The 19,274-nt window shown below is 41.2% G+C and overlaps 1 long non-coding RNA gene across 1 annotated transcript in view; it reads right to left on the bottom strand.

Moving 5' to 3' along the window:
- Positions 1–434: 434 nt before the first annotated feature.
- LOC123859550 (uncharacterized) overlaps positions 435–19,274 on the bottom strand; it is a 162,116-nt gene continuing 143,276 nt past the window's right edge. The window contains exons 13-15 of the long non-coding RNA XR_010410924.1: positions 17,958–18,259; positions 1,245–1,386; positions 435–795 (exon numbers count right to left, since the gene is read on the bottom strand). This is a non-coding gene — a long non-coding RNA (uncharacterized LOC123859550). The remainder of the gene's footprint in view (positions 796–1,244; positions 1,387–17,957; positions 18,260–19,274) is intronic.

The following is a 19,274-nucleotide window of genomic DNA, read 5'->3' as shown; positions in this document are numbered from 1 at the left end:
GTTGATTCTGGGGAACTTAAACATTATTTATAGATCTCTTGCCTTTCCTGAGCAAAATCATTCCCATTGGTTGATCCTCTGGGCACTTGTCAATATCTACAAAAATATCTCAATGGGTATTTTTAAAGAAGAGTTGTCTACTTGATTTTATTTTCTAATTAGCTGAGAGTTAACCAAAGGCCCTTTTTATTTCCACTCTGGAGGTTAAGATTCCTTATGAAATATAATAGCTTACTTCTCTGCCTCAACAAGGCATTATGCTGAAATTTTATTTAATGCCTGAGGATTTGCAGGGCTCACAGTCATTTTCCTGAGCATAAGTTGGTGGCTTTTAGTTTAGAAACAGAAGGACTTTCACATTTATTGAACACCATACTGTGTGCCAGTCATCGGTCTGACATTTTTAAACACATTGAGCTACACTCTTTCAAATGTAGGTATTGTTATCCTCATTTTCCAGACAAAAGAACTGAGACTTTAAAGAGTTAATAAGTTCCCTCATGTCATAAAACTACCCCAAGGTGGCCCCAAATCCCATGGTCTTTCATTTGAACCTAAGCTAGAGACAAACCCCCTAAAAGTGGTTCTAAAATAGGGCATTATCAGCACACCAAGGAGTCGAGGATTTCCCTCAATACATACCTTGAAGTCCCAGATTCAGATAATCCCAGATTCAGATAGATTCAGAGAAAGCAGGAATGCTTTGAAATGTCTTCCTAGGTAATTTTAATATACCAGGTAACATTTTGAGAAAAATTCTGATTTCAAGTTCTGTCCTTATGGTTGCCTCTTGTCCTATTATAATAATTAGAAAGTAAGAGAAAAATCCACTCAATTTAGTTCAGAAATAATCTGTTCCTTCCCTTTACCATTGTCTACCAACCATTTTGATGAGGTTCCAAAATTAGGAGGTGAAACTACAGGGACTTGAGAGTTATGCCATGCCTCTCCTGTGGATCAGAGTTCTGAGGGGATAGAAGTACCCCAAACCTCCCCTCCTGAAGATGGAGACAATTATTCTTTCCAATCTCCTTGCTTACCCAGCTCTTTCCCTTTGAGTCCATGGCAGTGGAAGCTAAATAATCTGCCATTTTATGTCGTTCATGTTGTTTTCTCAATCATCACATCTAGATGTGGCAGGCAGTCACCTACACACTATCATGTGAGGTGCAGACTGCAAATTCTTTCTATCGCAAGCTATCACATGGCTGACATGCCACCTGTGGGCACAGCATGGTCCTCACCTTATGAGTGAATTAATGTACCAGATCATCAGCCTTCCTTCTTGGGTCCCAGTGGAGTCCAAAGGCCAACTAAGCAAATGTGAGTGTTTTGGCTGGTTCACTCACCTGCATGTACGTACCCACCTGGGAAGGAGAGAGAAGACTAAAAGGAAAAGGAAGAAGCAATTGGGAAACAGAGGCATAAGTCTCAAGATCAACCACTTCACTTTCCAAAGACCCACCCATTGATCCTATTATCTTACCTTTAAAGCACTCTTTGAAATTATTTTTTAAATTAAAGTATAATTAACATAGTGTTATATTAGTTTCAGGTGTACAATATAATGATTCAACAATTGTATACATTTCTCAGTGCTCATCAAGATAATTGTACTCTTAATCCCTTTTTATCTATTTCATCCCTCTGCCCCATCCACCTCCCCTCTGACAACCACCAGTTCATTCTGGTGTTCTGATATTTAACAGCCTGGGTTTTTTGTTTGTCTATTTTTTTCTTTGCTCATTTGTTTCGTTTCTTAAATTCCACATATGAGTGAAATCATATAGTATTTGTCTTTCTCTGTCTGACTTATTTCACTTAGCAACATCTAAAGCACGTTCAATATCACAGAATATTGTTCTTGTCCCCCAGTCCCTGGTATCTGTGCATAGACAAGCAGCCAGAACCTTTCAAACTTGGTGCGTGCGAAGTCTGGTGATTTTTATTTCACCTAATTGTCATTTGAAATGTTTTCTTCAGAGCTTCCACTCTAACTTTGGAAGGCAGCCTTCACTGGAGATTCCACAATGAGAAGTGTTCTCTCCCTTTGGAGATGAAATCAACATAGGTCACCCGATGTGAGTGTTTCATGTCTCCAGCAAACATCTCCAAAGAGCAGAGACAGATGGCACGGTTGTTCCCTACAAGCCCCCTGAAATCATTTCAACAATAATTCCAGTTATTTTAGAAGCATCTTTGTTTGGGTACAAATACACCATTTAAGACCTAAATGACTAGAGATAGTGCTGGTCTTTATATATTAAGCCAGATTTCGTGAAAGTGTATTCTGTCTGACACTAATTCCTAATTCTTGGAGGAAAAAAATGATGTGATTCAATAGGTTAGGATTATGCTTGACCAGACAGATAAATAAACTTATTTATTGACTGCTGAATTTCAGTGTCTTTAATATGCTATTGTGCTTTGTGATTCTCTAAGAGCAATGTTATAATAAGCAACATTGCTCAATCTTGCTGTGTGGCCTTGGGCAAGTTTCTTTATTTTTGATGAGGTTCCAAAATTAGGAGGTGAAACTAGATCACTTCAGTGGTACCTTCCATCTTCCATCCCTAAGAGGCTATGACACCTTTTCACAGAAACAAAAGTTTCTCCTGGAAATATTACTTATCACTTTTCGCCATTATCCAATAAAAATCTGTTCTCAGTTCCCTGTGTTAATGTGATGCATGAGGACAGGATGGAGCCTGTGTCCTAGAAAAACTTTATAATCACTTCCAACTGGCTGAAAGAGAGTGAGAACAAGAGAAGGAGAGAAAGAGACAGAGACAGAGAGAGACTGCTTGGGACTACAATCAATTGTGATAACAGGACAAACTGTAGCTGTCTTCATTCCTTGACCCTCCTTACCACTTGAGCGTTGATCTTTATCTGAAATTACAAACATTTTCTATAACAATTTGCTTCCACCCAGCACATCTGGTTATCTGGCCAGAAACTGTAAATTGATGCTCCCCACTCTAGTGTCTGTCTTGGGAAGGGGGCTCGGGGGCTGGGGAAGCAGAGGAACTGTGGCTGCAGTGACAGACGCTGTTGAGACATTTAAAATGCACGCTCCCCTAATGGGAAACAGAGCAGACTGTGAGAGAGAAGGGGAATGAGAGAAGCAGCCCGCCCTGCATGGGGCGGGGGGGGGGGGGGGGGGGGGGGCATGCAGTGCTCAGCTACCAAAGGCTCAGAACCCAGCAGGGAGGCCTGGAAGGATGGAACAAGAGTGGAGCAGGATCGCCTGATAAGATAGCGATAGAAAGCCATGCGATAAAGGGAGTCTAGCCAGCAGCAGCTAGTCTAGAAGGCAGGCAAGGCAAGGCATTGTCTGACGTGGACAGCAAAGGGTGACAGAAGCCAGGCAACCAGAGAGCTCCGTACGGGGGGAGGGGCTGTGAGGTGCAGGGTGGCATGGAGGGATCCGATAGGAGCCCTGTTACCTTGCCAGCTTCCAATCAAGATGTACATCTTTTACTTAAGGGGAAACCACTGAGGCATTCAGCCCACCAAGCTCGTGGCTGGTTGGCTAAGATGTATTTAACCTTGCTGGTGGACAGATTCTCCAGAAGAAATTTGGCTCAGGAAAAATTGCTGTTTATACCAAGGTGTCATTATAGGAAAAGAAATCAGAAGGCATTCCAGGCCCAGCTCCCGTTACTAGAGAACCTTAAGCAGTGAACTGAAAGTTTTCCATACATTCATTGAGTCATTCAGCAAGAACTTAGGAAAACCTATTATGTTCCAAGCTGGAGTAAAAGGCCCAGTACTGAGGATACAAAGGGAAACAAGACATAGGCTCTGGCCTTAAGGAACTTCTAGCAATTTTCTGATGCGCACACTGGACCAAATTCCTGCCTTGCCTCCTTCGCAGGTTTATTGGGAGGATCTCAGTGTCAGTAGCAGATACGAAAGCAATGCTATAAAAGATTGAAAACAATACAAACAGAAAGAGATTGGTAACATCATCCATGTCATTTAAAGTCCTAATGCTTTAGTGATGAAGTACCAAAATTCAGTTCTGCACCTTTGCTCTAAATTCTTAAATTCTCTTGATTCCTAAACAACCATACAGAGTACCACTTACCATGAAAGGAATTCATCTACATCTTCAAAAAATCATTAGGCATCTGATTCTGATATCCTGTGTTAATGTCCTCATTATAAGTAGGAAGGAACTCACCTAAGGGCAATGTCCTTTAAGTCAACCTGGAACAAAAAGTATTGCTCTGTCTGGCGTGGCAATCATGTTAAAAGCCCAAGGCAATGTTGAAAGGGAAGCAGCTCTCTAACCCAAAGACTTTATGCTCCACATCCCCAGAACCCAACACAAATTCAAAAGGTGTTCAAAGCAGAGATTGGGAACTCTCAGCCCTGTGTGCCAGATGGTGGAACCTACCAACAGGCTCAGGAAACACCACACCCTTGGGGCTGTGCACCTGCCATCCACTTCCCCATCACTGGGAGCTTGTCAAGGGGCCATCAGCACCCTCCCCAAGCATGCTTTTACTATGATGGTGGGCACTGGGAATTTGTTAAAGTGTCATGAAAAATTAGGCCTATCCCAAGTTTACAATCACTTACACGCTTCCAGCCATTGCCTGCTGACCATGAGGATAGGTTTTTAAATTAAAAATTCATAACATAAATATGATAGAAGTGGTAAAATATATATAACATAACGTAAAATGTATCATCTTAACTTTTTCTGAGTGAACAATTCGCTGATTTTAAATATAGTCACACTGTTGTGCAACTATTGTGTGCAACCGCGATCCATCTGCAAAACTTTCTCATCTAAAACTCCATTCCCATAAACAATAACTCCCCATTCCTCCCTCTCCCCAACCCCTGGTAACTACTACTGATCTTTCTGTCTTGATGAATTGGACTATTCTAGGTAACTCATGCAAGTGAAATCATACGCTATTTCCGTTTTGTTTCTTGCTTATTTCACTTAGCATAATGTTGTCAAGATTCATCCTTGTCGTAGCCTACATCAGACTTTTCTTTGTTTTTGAGGCTGAATAATATTCCATTGTATGTATATACTACATTTGTTTATCCATTTATCTGCTGATGGACATTTGGGTTGTTTGCCCCTTTTGGCTATTGTGAGTAATGCTCCTATGAACACAGATATAAATATCTATTGAAGTCCCCACTTTCAGTGCTTTGGGATATGTATATACCTAGAGGTGGAACTTTTGGATCATAGGGTAATTCTATTTTTTATTTCTTGATAAACGACCATACTGCCTTCCACAGTGACTACATCATTTTCCATTCCCAGCAGAGATGCACAAGAGTTCCCATCTCTTCATGCCCTCACCAATGCTTCTTATTTTCTGGGTTTGGTCTGGCTTGGTTTGGTTTGGTTTGGTTTCTGGATAATGCGACAGGCTCACTCTTTCATGATACTTAAATAATATGAAGTGTATCTCATTGTGGTTTAATTTGCATTTTCCTAATGATTTGTGATGTTGAGCATCTTCCCTGATGCTTTTTGAGAATAGATTTTGAATCAGGACTTTGCCTCTTTTCCAGAATTTCCATCACTCACTGCCACCTCTTCTAAACGAGTAGTGAGTCTCTTATGAGTTCCTCCTCTAGCTGCCCATAGTATGCCTTTCCCAGTGTCACTTCTCACCACCATCCCTGGACCTAATCAGAGTTTACCAGGTTACTATCAGTGCGTTTGCGTGCCGTGAGCTCACACAGATCAGAGGGGAACGGGAGACCGGCTCTATACCTAGGAAGACTGGCCACTATTTTAAAAGTTGCCACCAATAATCCATCGATGGATCAATGTGTTTTCAGAGAACCCAGAGTCATTTCATTTATTCATTTATTCATTCATTCATTCATTCATTCATTCATTCATTCATTCAGTAGAGTTTTGTTGAGCATGTGCTTATGACCAGCACTGTCCTAGTTACTGAGAAGACAAAGGCAACTATGATATAGTCCCTTAGACTTTAGGAGGGCTTGGTGAAAGCTGGGTGAAGTGAGATCAATGCAGAGGAACAGAGGTAACCTAGGACTGCTGTGTGTGGCACATAATTACCCAACACAGCAGCTCTCCGTAAGGAAATAATTTTACTAGCAACTCTTTTATTTGCTACCTCATTTTTTCCTATCTTAATTAGGCCATAATAATCCACATAAATAATATTTTGTCCTTGGGCAGCATAAGCAATGATAAAGAGCATGCACTCTGGAGACAAACAGACCCAGCATCCAAAAGCATTTCCTGTGTGACCATAAAGAAGTTACTTAAACTCTCATTTCTCAGAATTTTTAAAAAGGGTGCAAGCTTATAAAATGCTTAGTACAGAACCTGGTGCATAAGAAACACTCGAAATAATAACTATTATTATTTTTTAGCTATTATTATTACTAGATAAATATATCCTCTTATTACTTTGTTTTAAGGCTTTTTGGTTTTTTGTTTGTTTTTGACAGGTCAAGGAGGAGGAAGCTCTGATTCATGGGGGTTTTTTCCACATATGGCTATATATGATCTTCCTAAAAATAAAAAACAAAGGAATTCTTGAGCCCCCATCCAGTATTTCTATGTATTTCACACTGTGCTGGGTCTCATTGAGAATATAAGAATAGTCTGTCCAATAGATAGATATTTTTATAAACATGATTTTGGCAAAATGAGTATTTCTCCTTCTGGACCTAAAAAGCAAAGTGATTTTTATAATTTCTAAGGATATTTTTTTCCCAAGAATCCACTGGGTCAAATTCAGAAAGGTTGTCACTTACCCAAGACCAGCTATAGCAAATTGAAGTCCTACTTCAGAGGACATGAACCTGGCAGGAAGTTAATGATGCTTAAGGAAATCCCCAAGCTGGGATGAGCTCACTGACCGTAGAGGTCCATTTTCACTGGGAAGCCTGTGTTGTAGACCCCTCTGTGTGTATGCTGACTTAGACCTCAGGTTTCCAAAGAGTTGTAGTTGGGTTAAAATTTAGCAGCTGAGAACTTGAAATGAAAACAATGTCCTGGGTAACTCTGCTGTGAAGCACACCTATCTGCGCTGGATTTACATTTGGGCTGCTTTGGAAAGCTGTCCAAATCGACTTCCCTAACCACAGCCCAGAGGTTTGGATCGCGGAGGGTGCGACTTGTCAGTTTCAATTCTAAGCTATGCCCGGGCTTTACTCCTGCTAATAAAAATGTCCAATTCAAGAACTCCCTTCTCTGGGTTGTGACTTTCATTTGTTAGTGTTCCAAACTCTATCCAGTAGAGGTACCTAGAAGAAAGTTTGAGATCATTATTCTTCGAGACAGTTATATTTGGCAGTTTCAGGGATGAAGAAAAGTCAATGGTAGGGAAGCAAATCCTTTTACAATGCCATCATTGAGCTGTAGCACTTTAAAGGGCTGCAATTCATTTGTATTGACACCAAAATAAAATTTTTAAAAGAGAGAGAGAGAACACCCCCCCACACACACACACACACACACACCTAGAAAGTGCCAGTGCCTTGAGTTCAATCAACTAGAAGTCGGGAATACTGAGTGTCTCCATTTGTAAAATGGTAATAATAATACTCACCACCTGCTTCCCAGGGCTGGCATTTGTGGGTTTGTGTTCATTTCTGAGAGGGGCTTGAGATCCTTGAGTGAAAGGTGTGATGCACAGTATTATAATCTCCACCACAGGGTAACATATGGAGAGGGAAAGGAAGTGTATAGATACGTATGTTTCTGTTTAAACCCTGTGTGCAATGCTGACTTTTATCTTATTTTGCCTTTAAGCTAAACTGCATGGGTCACATTTAGAGCATATGTTGTTATCATTCGCCTTTTTTAGCTCAAGAAAATTGAGTGAATAACGGGTATTGTTTTCCTATTTGCCGTGGTTAGAGTGGTTGCACGTTTTGAAATCTCTGACACACAAAATAGCAGATTCTCTTGTTATGATGCTGAGGATGTGGGGCTTCAGTTGTGTTTCCCTCCGTTCTATCATCCGTGGATATTGCTGATCTATTCTGAACATTTTGAAATTGGCAAAGTATTACTTTACAAGTGAAAAAATTCTTTTCACCCTCCTTGATAGAAAGCGGACAATGAAACCATCGCACTATTCGATACCCATATGCCTCTCGCTCACAGCCTCTTAATTGGTCTAATGTGCTTTTCAGTTTTTGCTTTTTTCCTATAATGAGCTTCCACGTTAGTGATCTTATATTTCAAAGCATTACCGGGGACCCATGAGTGTGCTGGGCAAGAACCTACACCCCTGCAGATTGATTTTAATTAGAAACCAGGTGATACAAACCAAAAAGGTTGGTGGTGTTCCTGGGATGGAAGATGTGAAATGGGTTTAAGTAACACTGTATTAGTCATGAGGCAGCAATGGAGTAATGTTGACATGACTTGAAAGTAGCATTGTTGAGTGAATGAATATGTGAGAAGCACTTGCTAAACTAAATGAGTTTTGCAGTTGTATGCACATTTGTGTAATCCTGTTTATTGATGCCTGAAACAATTTGCGAAATAGAAACAAATCCACGAAGAAGAAATATGTTTGGAATTATTTGTTTATATGACAATTTAAAAAAACACACACAGGAATCCAACTGCCACATTTCATGCACTAAATATACCATATGTGGAAGCTTCCCCTCAGAAAATTTAGCAGCAACCTTTACTGTCTGATGCAGAACAATAAGAAACAACCCGACACCTTTTTTTTAAATTTTAACCCTACATCTTTTACTTTCTCTCACAACTGTTTTAAACATGAGAGTTCGTTTTGTAAAATTTTTTTTAACCGAGCAGAGTATCAGGATACCCTACACTATTGTCTTTTGTCTTTAGAAGCTGGTGAAGTAATACTGCATTTCTCTTGAATCAGAGTAATGATTCTGATAGAAAAAATACGTGTGTGTACATTTTCCTAGAAAAAAAAATCCACATATCTTTACATACAAGCTTACAATGGACCAGGCATGATTTTTAAGTACCTTACAAATATTAATTCACTAGTTTTCATTACAATTCCTTGATTACTATGCTGTTTCAGTTGACAGATGAGGAGACTAAGGCACAGAGAAGTTTGGTAACTTACTCAAAGTCAAACAGCCAGTAAGTAGGGGCGCCAGGATACGAAGGCAGGCGGTCTAGCTCTGGTGTCCATGCTTTACCCACCACACTGCTGTCTCTCCACAGAGGAGAGCCTCCATGTGGTTGGGACTTTTTTTTTTTTTTTTTAAGATTCAGGGGGCACCTGGGTGGCTCAGTCATTAAGCTTCCGCCTTCGGCTCAGGTCATAGTTCAGGGTCCTGGGATCGAGCTCCGCCTCGGGCTCCCTGCTCACCAGGGAGTCTGCTTTTCTCTCTCTCTCTCCCTCTGCCCCTCCTCACCACTCATTGTCTCTCTCTCTCGCAAATAAATAAATAAAATCTTTAAAAAAAAAAAAAAAGGAAGAAGACTCAGGTTCCTGCTTTAACTTGTCATCTGGATACCAGCCCTTTATTTTTGGAGCCCAGATCCCAAACACAATCTGCCTCCATGCCTGTCAGCGGTTCTGGACCCAAGGGACTCTCCCTCGCGTACCCATTCCTCTGGGCTTCTGCTTTGGTGGGAGAACACTTGTTGCTGTCTGACTCACTTAAGAAGTACAAGTCGCCTTAGCCTTGCCAGCTGCAATCCCAGACTGGATCACTCCTCCAGGTTTGAGGTTAATCAACTGCAAATTCCATTAGCTTCATACAGAGGGAAAATAAAGAACAGACGGCTTCACGTGGGAGCTTGAAGTCAGGTGCGTCTCCTCAGGCTGTCCTGAAGGTATTAGTGGTGGTTTCCCCTGCCTCCAAGGAACCATGCCTTCAGTGGGAAGACAGATCAGACGCGGGCCTTTCCAGAAACTTCTCTGCCACTGGGAAAGCTCTCAAAGTATACCCCCAGTGGACACCACAGGCATCTTTTTTTTCTTTTTTCTTTTCTGGAAAGATGTAGAATTTGAAACTCCGGTTCATTGCATCCCAGCTGCTTCGAGAATGTTTCCTAGGTGCACTCGGGCTGTTGTGGTGGCAACTCTGTGACGCTGACAACTGATTTCTCTGCCCACCACACAGAATGGCTCAGGGGTAGGTTCCAAAGGGCTGCCTTGACTTTGACGTGGGTCCTCACTTGAGGCTTTAGGCTTCTTTTCATAAGTCCCGATGTAAAATGTCTTTAAAACACAAAATAAAAGCCATTTTCCAAAGATCACTGGTGTTTTTCAAAGAAGAACAAAAGTGGACTTGCTAGGACATATTCAAACACAAGCTGTTAGTTTCTCATTAATCTAAGTTGACCAAACAAAAGCGTTGCTGGTGGGATGAAAGAAGTATTATATAGCAGTGTTGAGTAAGTTAGCAATTTCCCCAAAAAGGCGCAGTTCTAGCGGTCTGCGTGTGGGAAGCTTCCCCGCGATCAGGTGAGAGTTCAATTTCCGTTTGACTTTTTAAATGCCATATGGTCATTGTCTCCACGCTTTTCACTTTCTTTGAATCCCTGCCCCACACCATTGGCCGGGTGACTGTTTTGCTTCTATAATTTTCCCTCATTTAATTGCTCGTCTCCTCCTACGCCATTTTAAGGAAAATATTGTCACCATTAAAACCGAAGAAAAAAGCAATAACCCCATTGCTGGGAACTTATAAGCTAACCGACCTCCGATCGCAAATGGCCCCTTTCTAATCATAGTTTGTGGTGGAATGAAAGATGCAATTGTCTGGAAGGGATGAATATGGGATCCATGCTGGCTTGGGGGTCAAAGGTCATCGCCTGCAAAGGTCCCTTTCTCTCTGGCACGGCTCCCTTTGTATAGCATAGTTTGGCAGCTATGTCCTTGCACTTCGGCTACCTGCCAGTGCAGCTGGTACTGTGTCTGGTGCAGACAACAAAGCATCACTCAGCAACCAGCAGCTCTGCATGGGGCCGCTTTTCTCAGATGACAAAGAAAGATGGGCTATACATTCTACCATCGCTGCCCATTAAAAGGACTCTTAAATTGCATTACTACAAGTTATTGTTAATTATGTAGTAGTCACTGGAGCTGTAGGAGCTTTCCGGGGAGGGAGCACAGTTCGGCTATATGGGGGGGGGAGGAAGTGGGGGAGGGTAGCATGGAGCAAGGACTGTTGTTTGTGGGGGAGGAAACCCGAGCAAGCAGCATGAATAGGGTAAGCCCTCGGTGCTGACGATGGGCTCTGAAGGCTAGCAATGTAGCTGCTGAAGAAGGAATCAATCGGCTGAAAGAATCTCTGATCCGCGCAGCTTGGAAGTTGTCCTGCCCACCCTCCATTCAAAAAGCCACATCGGAGGTTTCCAGCGTTTTCATTTAAGAATAATTTTAAGCAATTTATCACTTGGCTGTAATGCATTCACTCTGGGCTGAAATCAGTAAGTCCTGCAATGTAGAGATAAGGCCTGTTTGAAGGTTGGGGAAAGAGGACCAGAGGTTGCCTATTGTCAAATAGCCAGAAAATTTAAATTAAAGTGATATGTTTACCCCATTTGGCCATCTGGGGTAGCAATACAGCTCCACTGGTGTTACCCAGGTTTTTTCAAGGGTGGATTCTTTGAGATATTTTTCATTGCTAGGGTCCAGTTCTAGCCACTCTTTTAGAAATCACATCAATATATCCATGTGCCCCCAAACTCAGAAAAGTCGCTCAACTGTTTGTCGAATTCCTTTGTACTGTTTTGAGTCCGTATTTGTTTTCTCTATCCCTGTCCTTTTAATGGTTCCTAAGGCAGTGACTGAGGTTTTAAGATCTGCTAATTCATTTGCTTGTCCCTCCCAGCTGAATAAAACCACCACACAGTTTCCAAAGGGGTTGCGCGTAGGGCTTTATCAGTCTTCTTTGGCTTATTTTGAGGCTTTTGGCCATTGAAAGGAGATGACGCTGCTCTCGAAAACGTCTGGCAAGTTTTTCATGATGTGTACCAAACTCTAGCAGCGAGAGGATCCCAATTTGATGTAATTTCCCTGCAACAACACAGCGGACTACTTTTTGCTCCGCCCCACCCCCCATGCTTCTCCAGCCCCCCTTGCCGCCCCGCACCCAGCCTCCGCCTGCCAATCCTCTTCAGATTAAAAGAAAATCTAAGGGAAACAGGACACAATGGGGGCAGATGAAAGTCCACAGTCTTTAGTTTCTATCTTTCTTTCTTGTGTCTAATTTTCCGCTTCTTGGTTGTTCTGATCTCAGCTATTTGCAATAGTTATATATAATTTAACATTATACAAAAGTATTGTCATATCAAACATAGTGAAATGGATTCCAAAAACACCATCTGGTATTTGGGAATGCACTGTGAGTTGGGAACGTGAGAAGAGATATTCTTTGCCACTTTGCTTGGGATCCAGCCATTAGCAGTGTAATTGCCAAGAAAAGGTGACAGGCTCCAGGCTTAAAACAAGTGGGTTCCTCCCCCCACCCTCGCCTATTAACTCTTATGAGTCCTAAACTATATTAAAAAGGACTCTGAGGACAGAGCAATTTAGAACCAAAAAAAAAAAGAAAAGAAAAGAAAAAAGAAGAAAAAGAACAAGGACCGTGGAATCTGATGACAGAGAAACATACCCACTGCATTGTTGTTATTATCATTTTATGAAGAAAGTAAAATAAGAGGAAATACAGTGAGTCAGACACAGGGCAGTGGGCACTGGGGATCGGGTTAATTGTGCTTGCAAGTTATGGGGTTTTTCAATGGATTTGCATGATGAGAGTTTTAGTCCAAAGCTTGTTTCAAAATCCTCATTAGTTTCCCCTAATCCACCTAAAAGTATAAAGACCGAGATTTGTGAAGGTCATCTGGGATGATTCAAACCTATTTAATATCATGGAGGTTTGCACCCACTTCTCTATATGAAAAACAGAATTAAGAACTTTGAATTGTCTCCTGTATCTGTCAGAGTTTCAGGGGCTGCCATGTGAGAGAAACAAAGAAATTCAGAGAACACTGTTAGTACAGACCTGCACTTTGTTTAACCAATTTGAGCTGAGAACAGCTAAGTGAATAAATAAATAAATCCTGTGTAACAAGGAAGAGGCATTATCCTACTGGACAGAAATGAGAGAGGGGACTTCTTAGCAGGAGATAAAAATAAGGAACAGCAGGGGAAAAAAAAAAAAAACCACCACTGAAACCGCTCATAGCTATGTTCAATCTGGCATTCACAACCTGGGTCTGTCTCTGTTTCCAATGACAAAAATAGTTTACAAGGGTCACAGTCTTTTTTTTTTTTTCCACGCAGTGTGTCAGAAGTTGGGATGTGCGACCCAGAACTGCCATTCCATTACACAGAATAAAATGATATCTGGTGGGTGGATCGAACGCTTGCCAAAGAAGACACGGTGAAAGCTAACCCTCTCAGTCTAGCTCCTGTTTTTAAATATTTATATCTCTGGCAGACTTTTTTGGGGGAGAGGAAACTGAAAGCTCTTTCGCTATCTGTCATTTCAGCCAGGCAGAGGAGAGAGTCTCACGACTTGATTTTCCTCGAGTTTGGCACCAGGAACAGGCGATAGCATTTCTTCCGGGCGGTGAATTTCTCTTTGTGGAAAAACCAGCCTGGACCAAGGATTTTTACAAGAGCCAACAGCCGCTTTCCATACCCGCCTGGGGCAGGGCCAAGTTCCCATTAGCACTGCTGTTACCAAGCATGCCCGCGCATGGGCCTGCCTTGCAGTGGGCCACTGCTGACCTTGATCAGGGCCTGTCAGGAAATCTCTGAGGGAATCGAGGGGACCTGGGTGGAGGGAAGTGCGCTGTGCAAGAAACAGGGCAGCCTGGCTCCCTAGCTGGCCTCCCTCAGGAATTCTCTTTGTGACCCTCAGTTTTCCTCTGCCCGCCCCACCCCCTCAGGTCCCTCTCCAAGGAATCGGTCCCCAAAGGCAATGGACTGCTGCTTCCTTCTCCTGTCTCCCATCACCTCTGCCACCTCTTTAGCTCAGGGCCTGGAATATTCCATGAACCTTCTAATACTGTGGGGCAACCTTGCAGTGTGCATCACATCGGGTTGGAGAGTGGCCTTTAAAATCAGATAGACGTGCATCTTCCTCATGGCTCTGCCACCAGCTCGCCGTGCAAACACAGACAGGTTCTGTGGCCTCTGCCACAAAACAGTAGGGTAGCTCATTCTAGCAGGAGTGTTGTATGGAGCACATGAGACAGTTTGCAAAGGATCTAGAACACTGCCTGTCACCCAGTGAACACTCACTACACCGAAGTTATTGTTCACATAATCAACAAATGCATATGGTCCCATCAGAAAGCTTTTAATACATCCCTTTTTTGGAGGAAGCATAACGTTAAGTGCTAGGGATGCGGAGACAGAAAAGACACAGAACCTACCCTCAGGGGGTTCTCCATTGGAAGACACTGGTTCCTCAGCTACAAAACAGCTTTAACCTTCTTCCTCTCTCTACTCACATTCCTTTTAGTTTCCAATTTTCACAAAATTTTTCTAAGGCATCTTTTGGCAATAATAACAACCACAGTTGTAATAATAGAGAATAAAAATAGTAATAGTAATAATAACAGTAATAGTAATATCTATTCAACCTTTGCCCTGTGCCAGGCCCTTCACATATAGGAGCTCATTTCACTCTTTCGGTATATGCTATTAGCCATGATTATGGAAGAAAAGCTGGGGAATTAGAAAAACTGAGTAACCTGCACAGGAGCATTCAGCCAATAATATGTAATAATCAGCGAAAGCAGGAATAATTTCCTTTTGTGTTCTTGGTGGGAATGAGTGAGCTTGATTTTCAAGATTCCAGGATTCTAGTCTAAGTCTGATGGTGACTGTCTTATCAGTTATTTCGGACAGAGGCAGAATGAACCACAGGGACCATATACATTATTCTTTCACCAAATATTTTTCCAGCATCTACCATAGGCTTTGGGTGTTCTGATAAACACAAAAATAATTTGGTGCAAATTCTTGCCCCACAGAGCAAAATCCTGAAGAGGAAAAGAAGGCCTGTTTCTAAGTGACTCTTATGTAGTAAAAGAGTGATATGTTCCATTGGAGAGTCTCAGGAAATGGCATATCTGAATATTCCATTACCTCCAGCTAGGGCTGGGCCAAAAGAGACCCTGAGAAAGGATCCGAGTGCAGGTAATAATGACCGTCCAGAAATGATGAGGAAAGGTGTTCCAGGGGGAGGGAAACACAGCGCAGAGGCCCAGAGGTAGGGATGGGTCAGATGGGTACTGATAAGAGTTCAAGGAAATAGACTGAGGAAAGCTTTTAAGGAAATGAACTTGGATAGAGGAGAGGATGGATGTCAGAACAAGTGGTACCTTGCCAAATTTTACGTGCAAATTTGTTGCTTAATAAATATTCCTTGATGAGGACAACATATGCTGTTACTTAATAAATATTCCTGATGGGGAAGACATGTGCTGAGCTGATGGGGAAAAAAAAAAAAAAGGAAAAAGAACTTAATCATCCAGGGCTCAGTTTTTCTATTGGATCCCACAGAATCATTCATTCACTGAAGCATCGGAACATTTATTAAGCAGATACTGCACACAAGACTAGGCACAGAAAATACAACAATGAGCAAGGTATGGTCTGTTCCTTTGAGGCATTCACAGTCCCGGGGCAGGGGCAAGCGTGCAAAGGAACAATTCCACAACGGTGTGTCTTGGGGTAGTGCAATGTTGCCTGGGGGACACTGAGGGGGAGCTTCACAGAAAAAGTAAGATTAAGGTTCAAGGTTGAGATTCACATTCTTCCTTCAAGTGAAAGCACTTTGTGCATCTGAAAAGCACTGTACAAATGTTACCTGTCGTTTCTGTATTCTTTTTCCCAACCACAGCTTTGAGGTTTCTCAGCCCAAGGGGGAAACAAGGACTTTATTTTTAGAGCTGGAAGAACACCTTAACGATCATGTGGTTTTCAGAATAATTGACTGTGTATACATGCATGTGGATGTGCGTTTGCTTGTGTGGACATATATATTGATATCATATTGAGAAAATGCTGTTTTATAATTTCAAACTGAAAACATTTACTTCTTCAAGTTCCACCATAAAGAGCAATGAGTTTATTCAGATTCAGCCCCAACATTTAATACTGGAGTGATAGGTGATGTTTGCAGTCATAGCCCCAGTATCATCTTTATTTCGGTGTTTTGTTTTGCATACGTGGCATTACGAAAATTCTGATTGCACTGATAAGTAGCGAAAGTGGTAACATCTGTGGGCTTTTTGTTTGTTTGTTTTTTGTTAACAGCTTGACTCACAATCTCAAGATACTCTTCATTTAATCTGGGCCAGAAGCTTGAAGGCAGGATAGCGAGACATTTCAGTTTCAGAGTTGAATCAGTAACAACACTTATGATGGTTCTCTGTATTCTTTGACATAAATATGAAAATCAGACGGGAGGAGCCCAAAATTTACACTAACTCTAAAGTGGTCCATAATGTGAATCATGGAGATCAGCATGTCTGAAGTTTCTGCATTAGAATGTTACAGTTTGATAAAAGGATTGGCCAAAGCAACTGATCTGATGTTAACTTGACATTTATTTGGGGTATCTGTGACTCACTCATACAATTTTAGGGTAAAAATCTGAATTCCAGAAAGACCCCTGCAGAGCTACAGTAGTCCTAATCAGTGACATATTTGTAAGAAATTAGAATGTATATACAGACATGTATTATTATTTTTTTAACATCAAAGGGATTCTGTGGGTATTGCGATTGTTAACCCGTTTGTGATTTGTCTTCTTCTGTATTAAAATTTTGATGAGAATTATTTCTGAAATAAAATAAAATATATCCATAGATATTGTTTAAGTTTTCTTCTGAGCTCATACAAAAATTAGTAACCTATCAGCACAAATAATTATGATGGTGGTCTCTAATATAAATATAATATGTAGGGGCGCCTGGGTGGCTCAGTCAGTTAAGCATCTGACTTCAGCTCAGGTCATGATCTCAGGGTCCTGAGATCAAGCCCCACATGGGCTCCATGCTCAGCAGGGAGTCTGCTTTTCCCTCTCCTTCTGTCCTTACCCCTGCTGCTCATGTTCTCTGTCTCTCTCTGTCTCTCAAATAAATAAGTAAAATCTTTAAAAAATAAATAAATAAATATATTATGTATACATATAGACTTAAGTAGATTCATGGATTTTTATTTCAATTATCAAAATAGTTAAAAACGTGTTACAAAATTAAATTCGCATGTAACACTGCAAATAATTTAAATTTAAATAAGTTAGCCCATAAAAACACAGTTTGAAAACCACTGATCAACTCCTAGACTTTCCCAATGGATCATATGCAAGGTAATTTTAGGCGGTACACAAGCCCTTTTTATGTTAATAACTATGTACTTATTTATACATGTATTAAACATTGGCTTTTCCATTTTTTTAATAATATACACTTTATCTTACTCCTAAATGATTTATAAAATTAAGGAAATGGGCTAATTTAAAGAAAAATATTAGGTAACTAGTAACACAGAGGAATATAGAAAAAATTATAACAGTAATAGATAAATGATTGAGGTTTGCCAAATCCTAACGAAATACAACAGACTTGTCAGTCCAAGTGGAGAAATGAAGGACCAGAAAGGCATTTTTGGTGGCAGATGAAGACTTGCCCCCACTTATCCTCATTCCCAATCCAAGAAGACTATCTTATTCATGCTATAAGAGCAAAATCTGCACATTCGGCCACCAGGTCTAATGGCTTTGCCATATAACATATATGACAAACCAACAAGACTTTAAGTCTTAATTGACAAACTAAAGATAAGCCAGGGCCAAATGTCTATAATCTCTTAGGGCTCCCTGAGCACATCTGGATATTTTCAGTTGTTCAATATGGAAAATACGACTCCAACAGGCTTAAATTACAAATATAATATGCATATTATACATATAAATATATGTAAATTATAAAATGCTCTTACAAGTAAAAAGTCCAAAGGTAGCACTGTCTTCAGTCATGGCTTGATCCAGAAACACAGAGTCACCCAGTTTCTCCATTTTGCCTTCCTTGGAATCCTAAGGCAGGAATCTTTCTGAGTTACTTCACCATTCATATGGAACAAGAAAGAGTCCCAGCATTCCCAACAACAACAACAAAAAAAAGAGTCACTCTGGATCCATGTAGGTCCTATGGCCCATCCTTAAACCAAAACTTACCCAGTCATACGTCCCGCATCTACAGTGGAACCTGGAACCACTGGTCTCTCTAATGGGGAGTTAGAAGCTGTTGGGATTGGAGACAGGTGAAAATAAAGACTGGTAAGGCCATCACAAATATTTCTGGTCATAAAGAAAGAGTAATAATGTCACTGCATAGGGAAGTCTTTAGATTTGATCTGGGAGGGATTCTGGATACTTCCAAGGGTAGGTCATATTCTTCAGAGGTATTCATGAAGTGTTTGTATGCAAGGCGGGAAGAGTGGTGTACCTCCAGTCACCTCGGGTGTTCATGCAGAGCCAACGTCCACAAGGATTTCTGTGTGAATTTCCCCTTGTTTCATGCCACTTTGGGAGTATATTTCCCCACTACATTCCAGCCTGGGCCACTGCCCTCCTTAAGAATTTACTTCCTAGTGGCTTTTTTTAATGGGAGGGTAGTGGTGCAAAGATAATCACGGAGTGTGATCTGGAAGCCAAAAAGGAAAAACAAAACCATAATTTCCATTTTGAAGTTGAGGTCTGAGGTAGAGGGAAATGAGATGGCTCTGAGAGGCTCAGGGCTGCTTTCCAATGAAGATGTTGGCTCCCCTCCTAGTTTTCCTAGTTTCTAAGTCTTCCCACAAAGTGGGCACTGAAATTCACGACTGCCCCTAAAAAAAGAAACTTACCTAGAAGTAAACCTTCCACAGTTGACGTTTTTATCCATGCAAGTGAGACTGCATTGTAATTGTACTCAAATAGTAGTCAGAAGGATGCAGTTCCCTCCAGCACTAAGCAGCTAGAGAAGGATTTGGGAAAGTATTGGATCTTTTCTGAAACCTCTTAAAAACGTAACATTGTCAGTGGCTGCCTTTGACTTTTAGAACTGAAAGAATGAGAAATATATTCCACTGAAATGTATTGAGCAGGGCCCATTCCCTTAAATGATTTCATCTAACCACCACATTAGCCCGTAAGCTAAATGTTTACCCCACTTCACAGATAAATAAACAGAGGCTCAAAGAATCGGAATGAATTGTCCCCTACAGATCCAACAGTAGGCTATTGCATGACCTTGAGCCAGCCCCTTCTTTCTCAGA

Source organism: Mirounga angustirostris, unplaced genomic scaffold (genome assembly GCF_029215605.1).
Source record: "Mirounga angustirostris isolate CCGP_5_RB_7025 unplaced genomic scaffold, mMirAng1.0.hap1 SCAF_4, whole genome shotgun sequence".
In the NCBI taxonomy this organism is placed as follows: domain Eukaryota; kingdom Metazoa; phylum Chordata; class Mammalia; order Carnivora; family Phocidae; genus Mirounga; species Mirounga angustirostris.
Note: the sequence above shows the minus strand (reverse complement) of the source record. Positions and strands in the feature narration are given on the sequence as shown.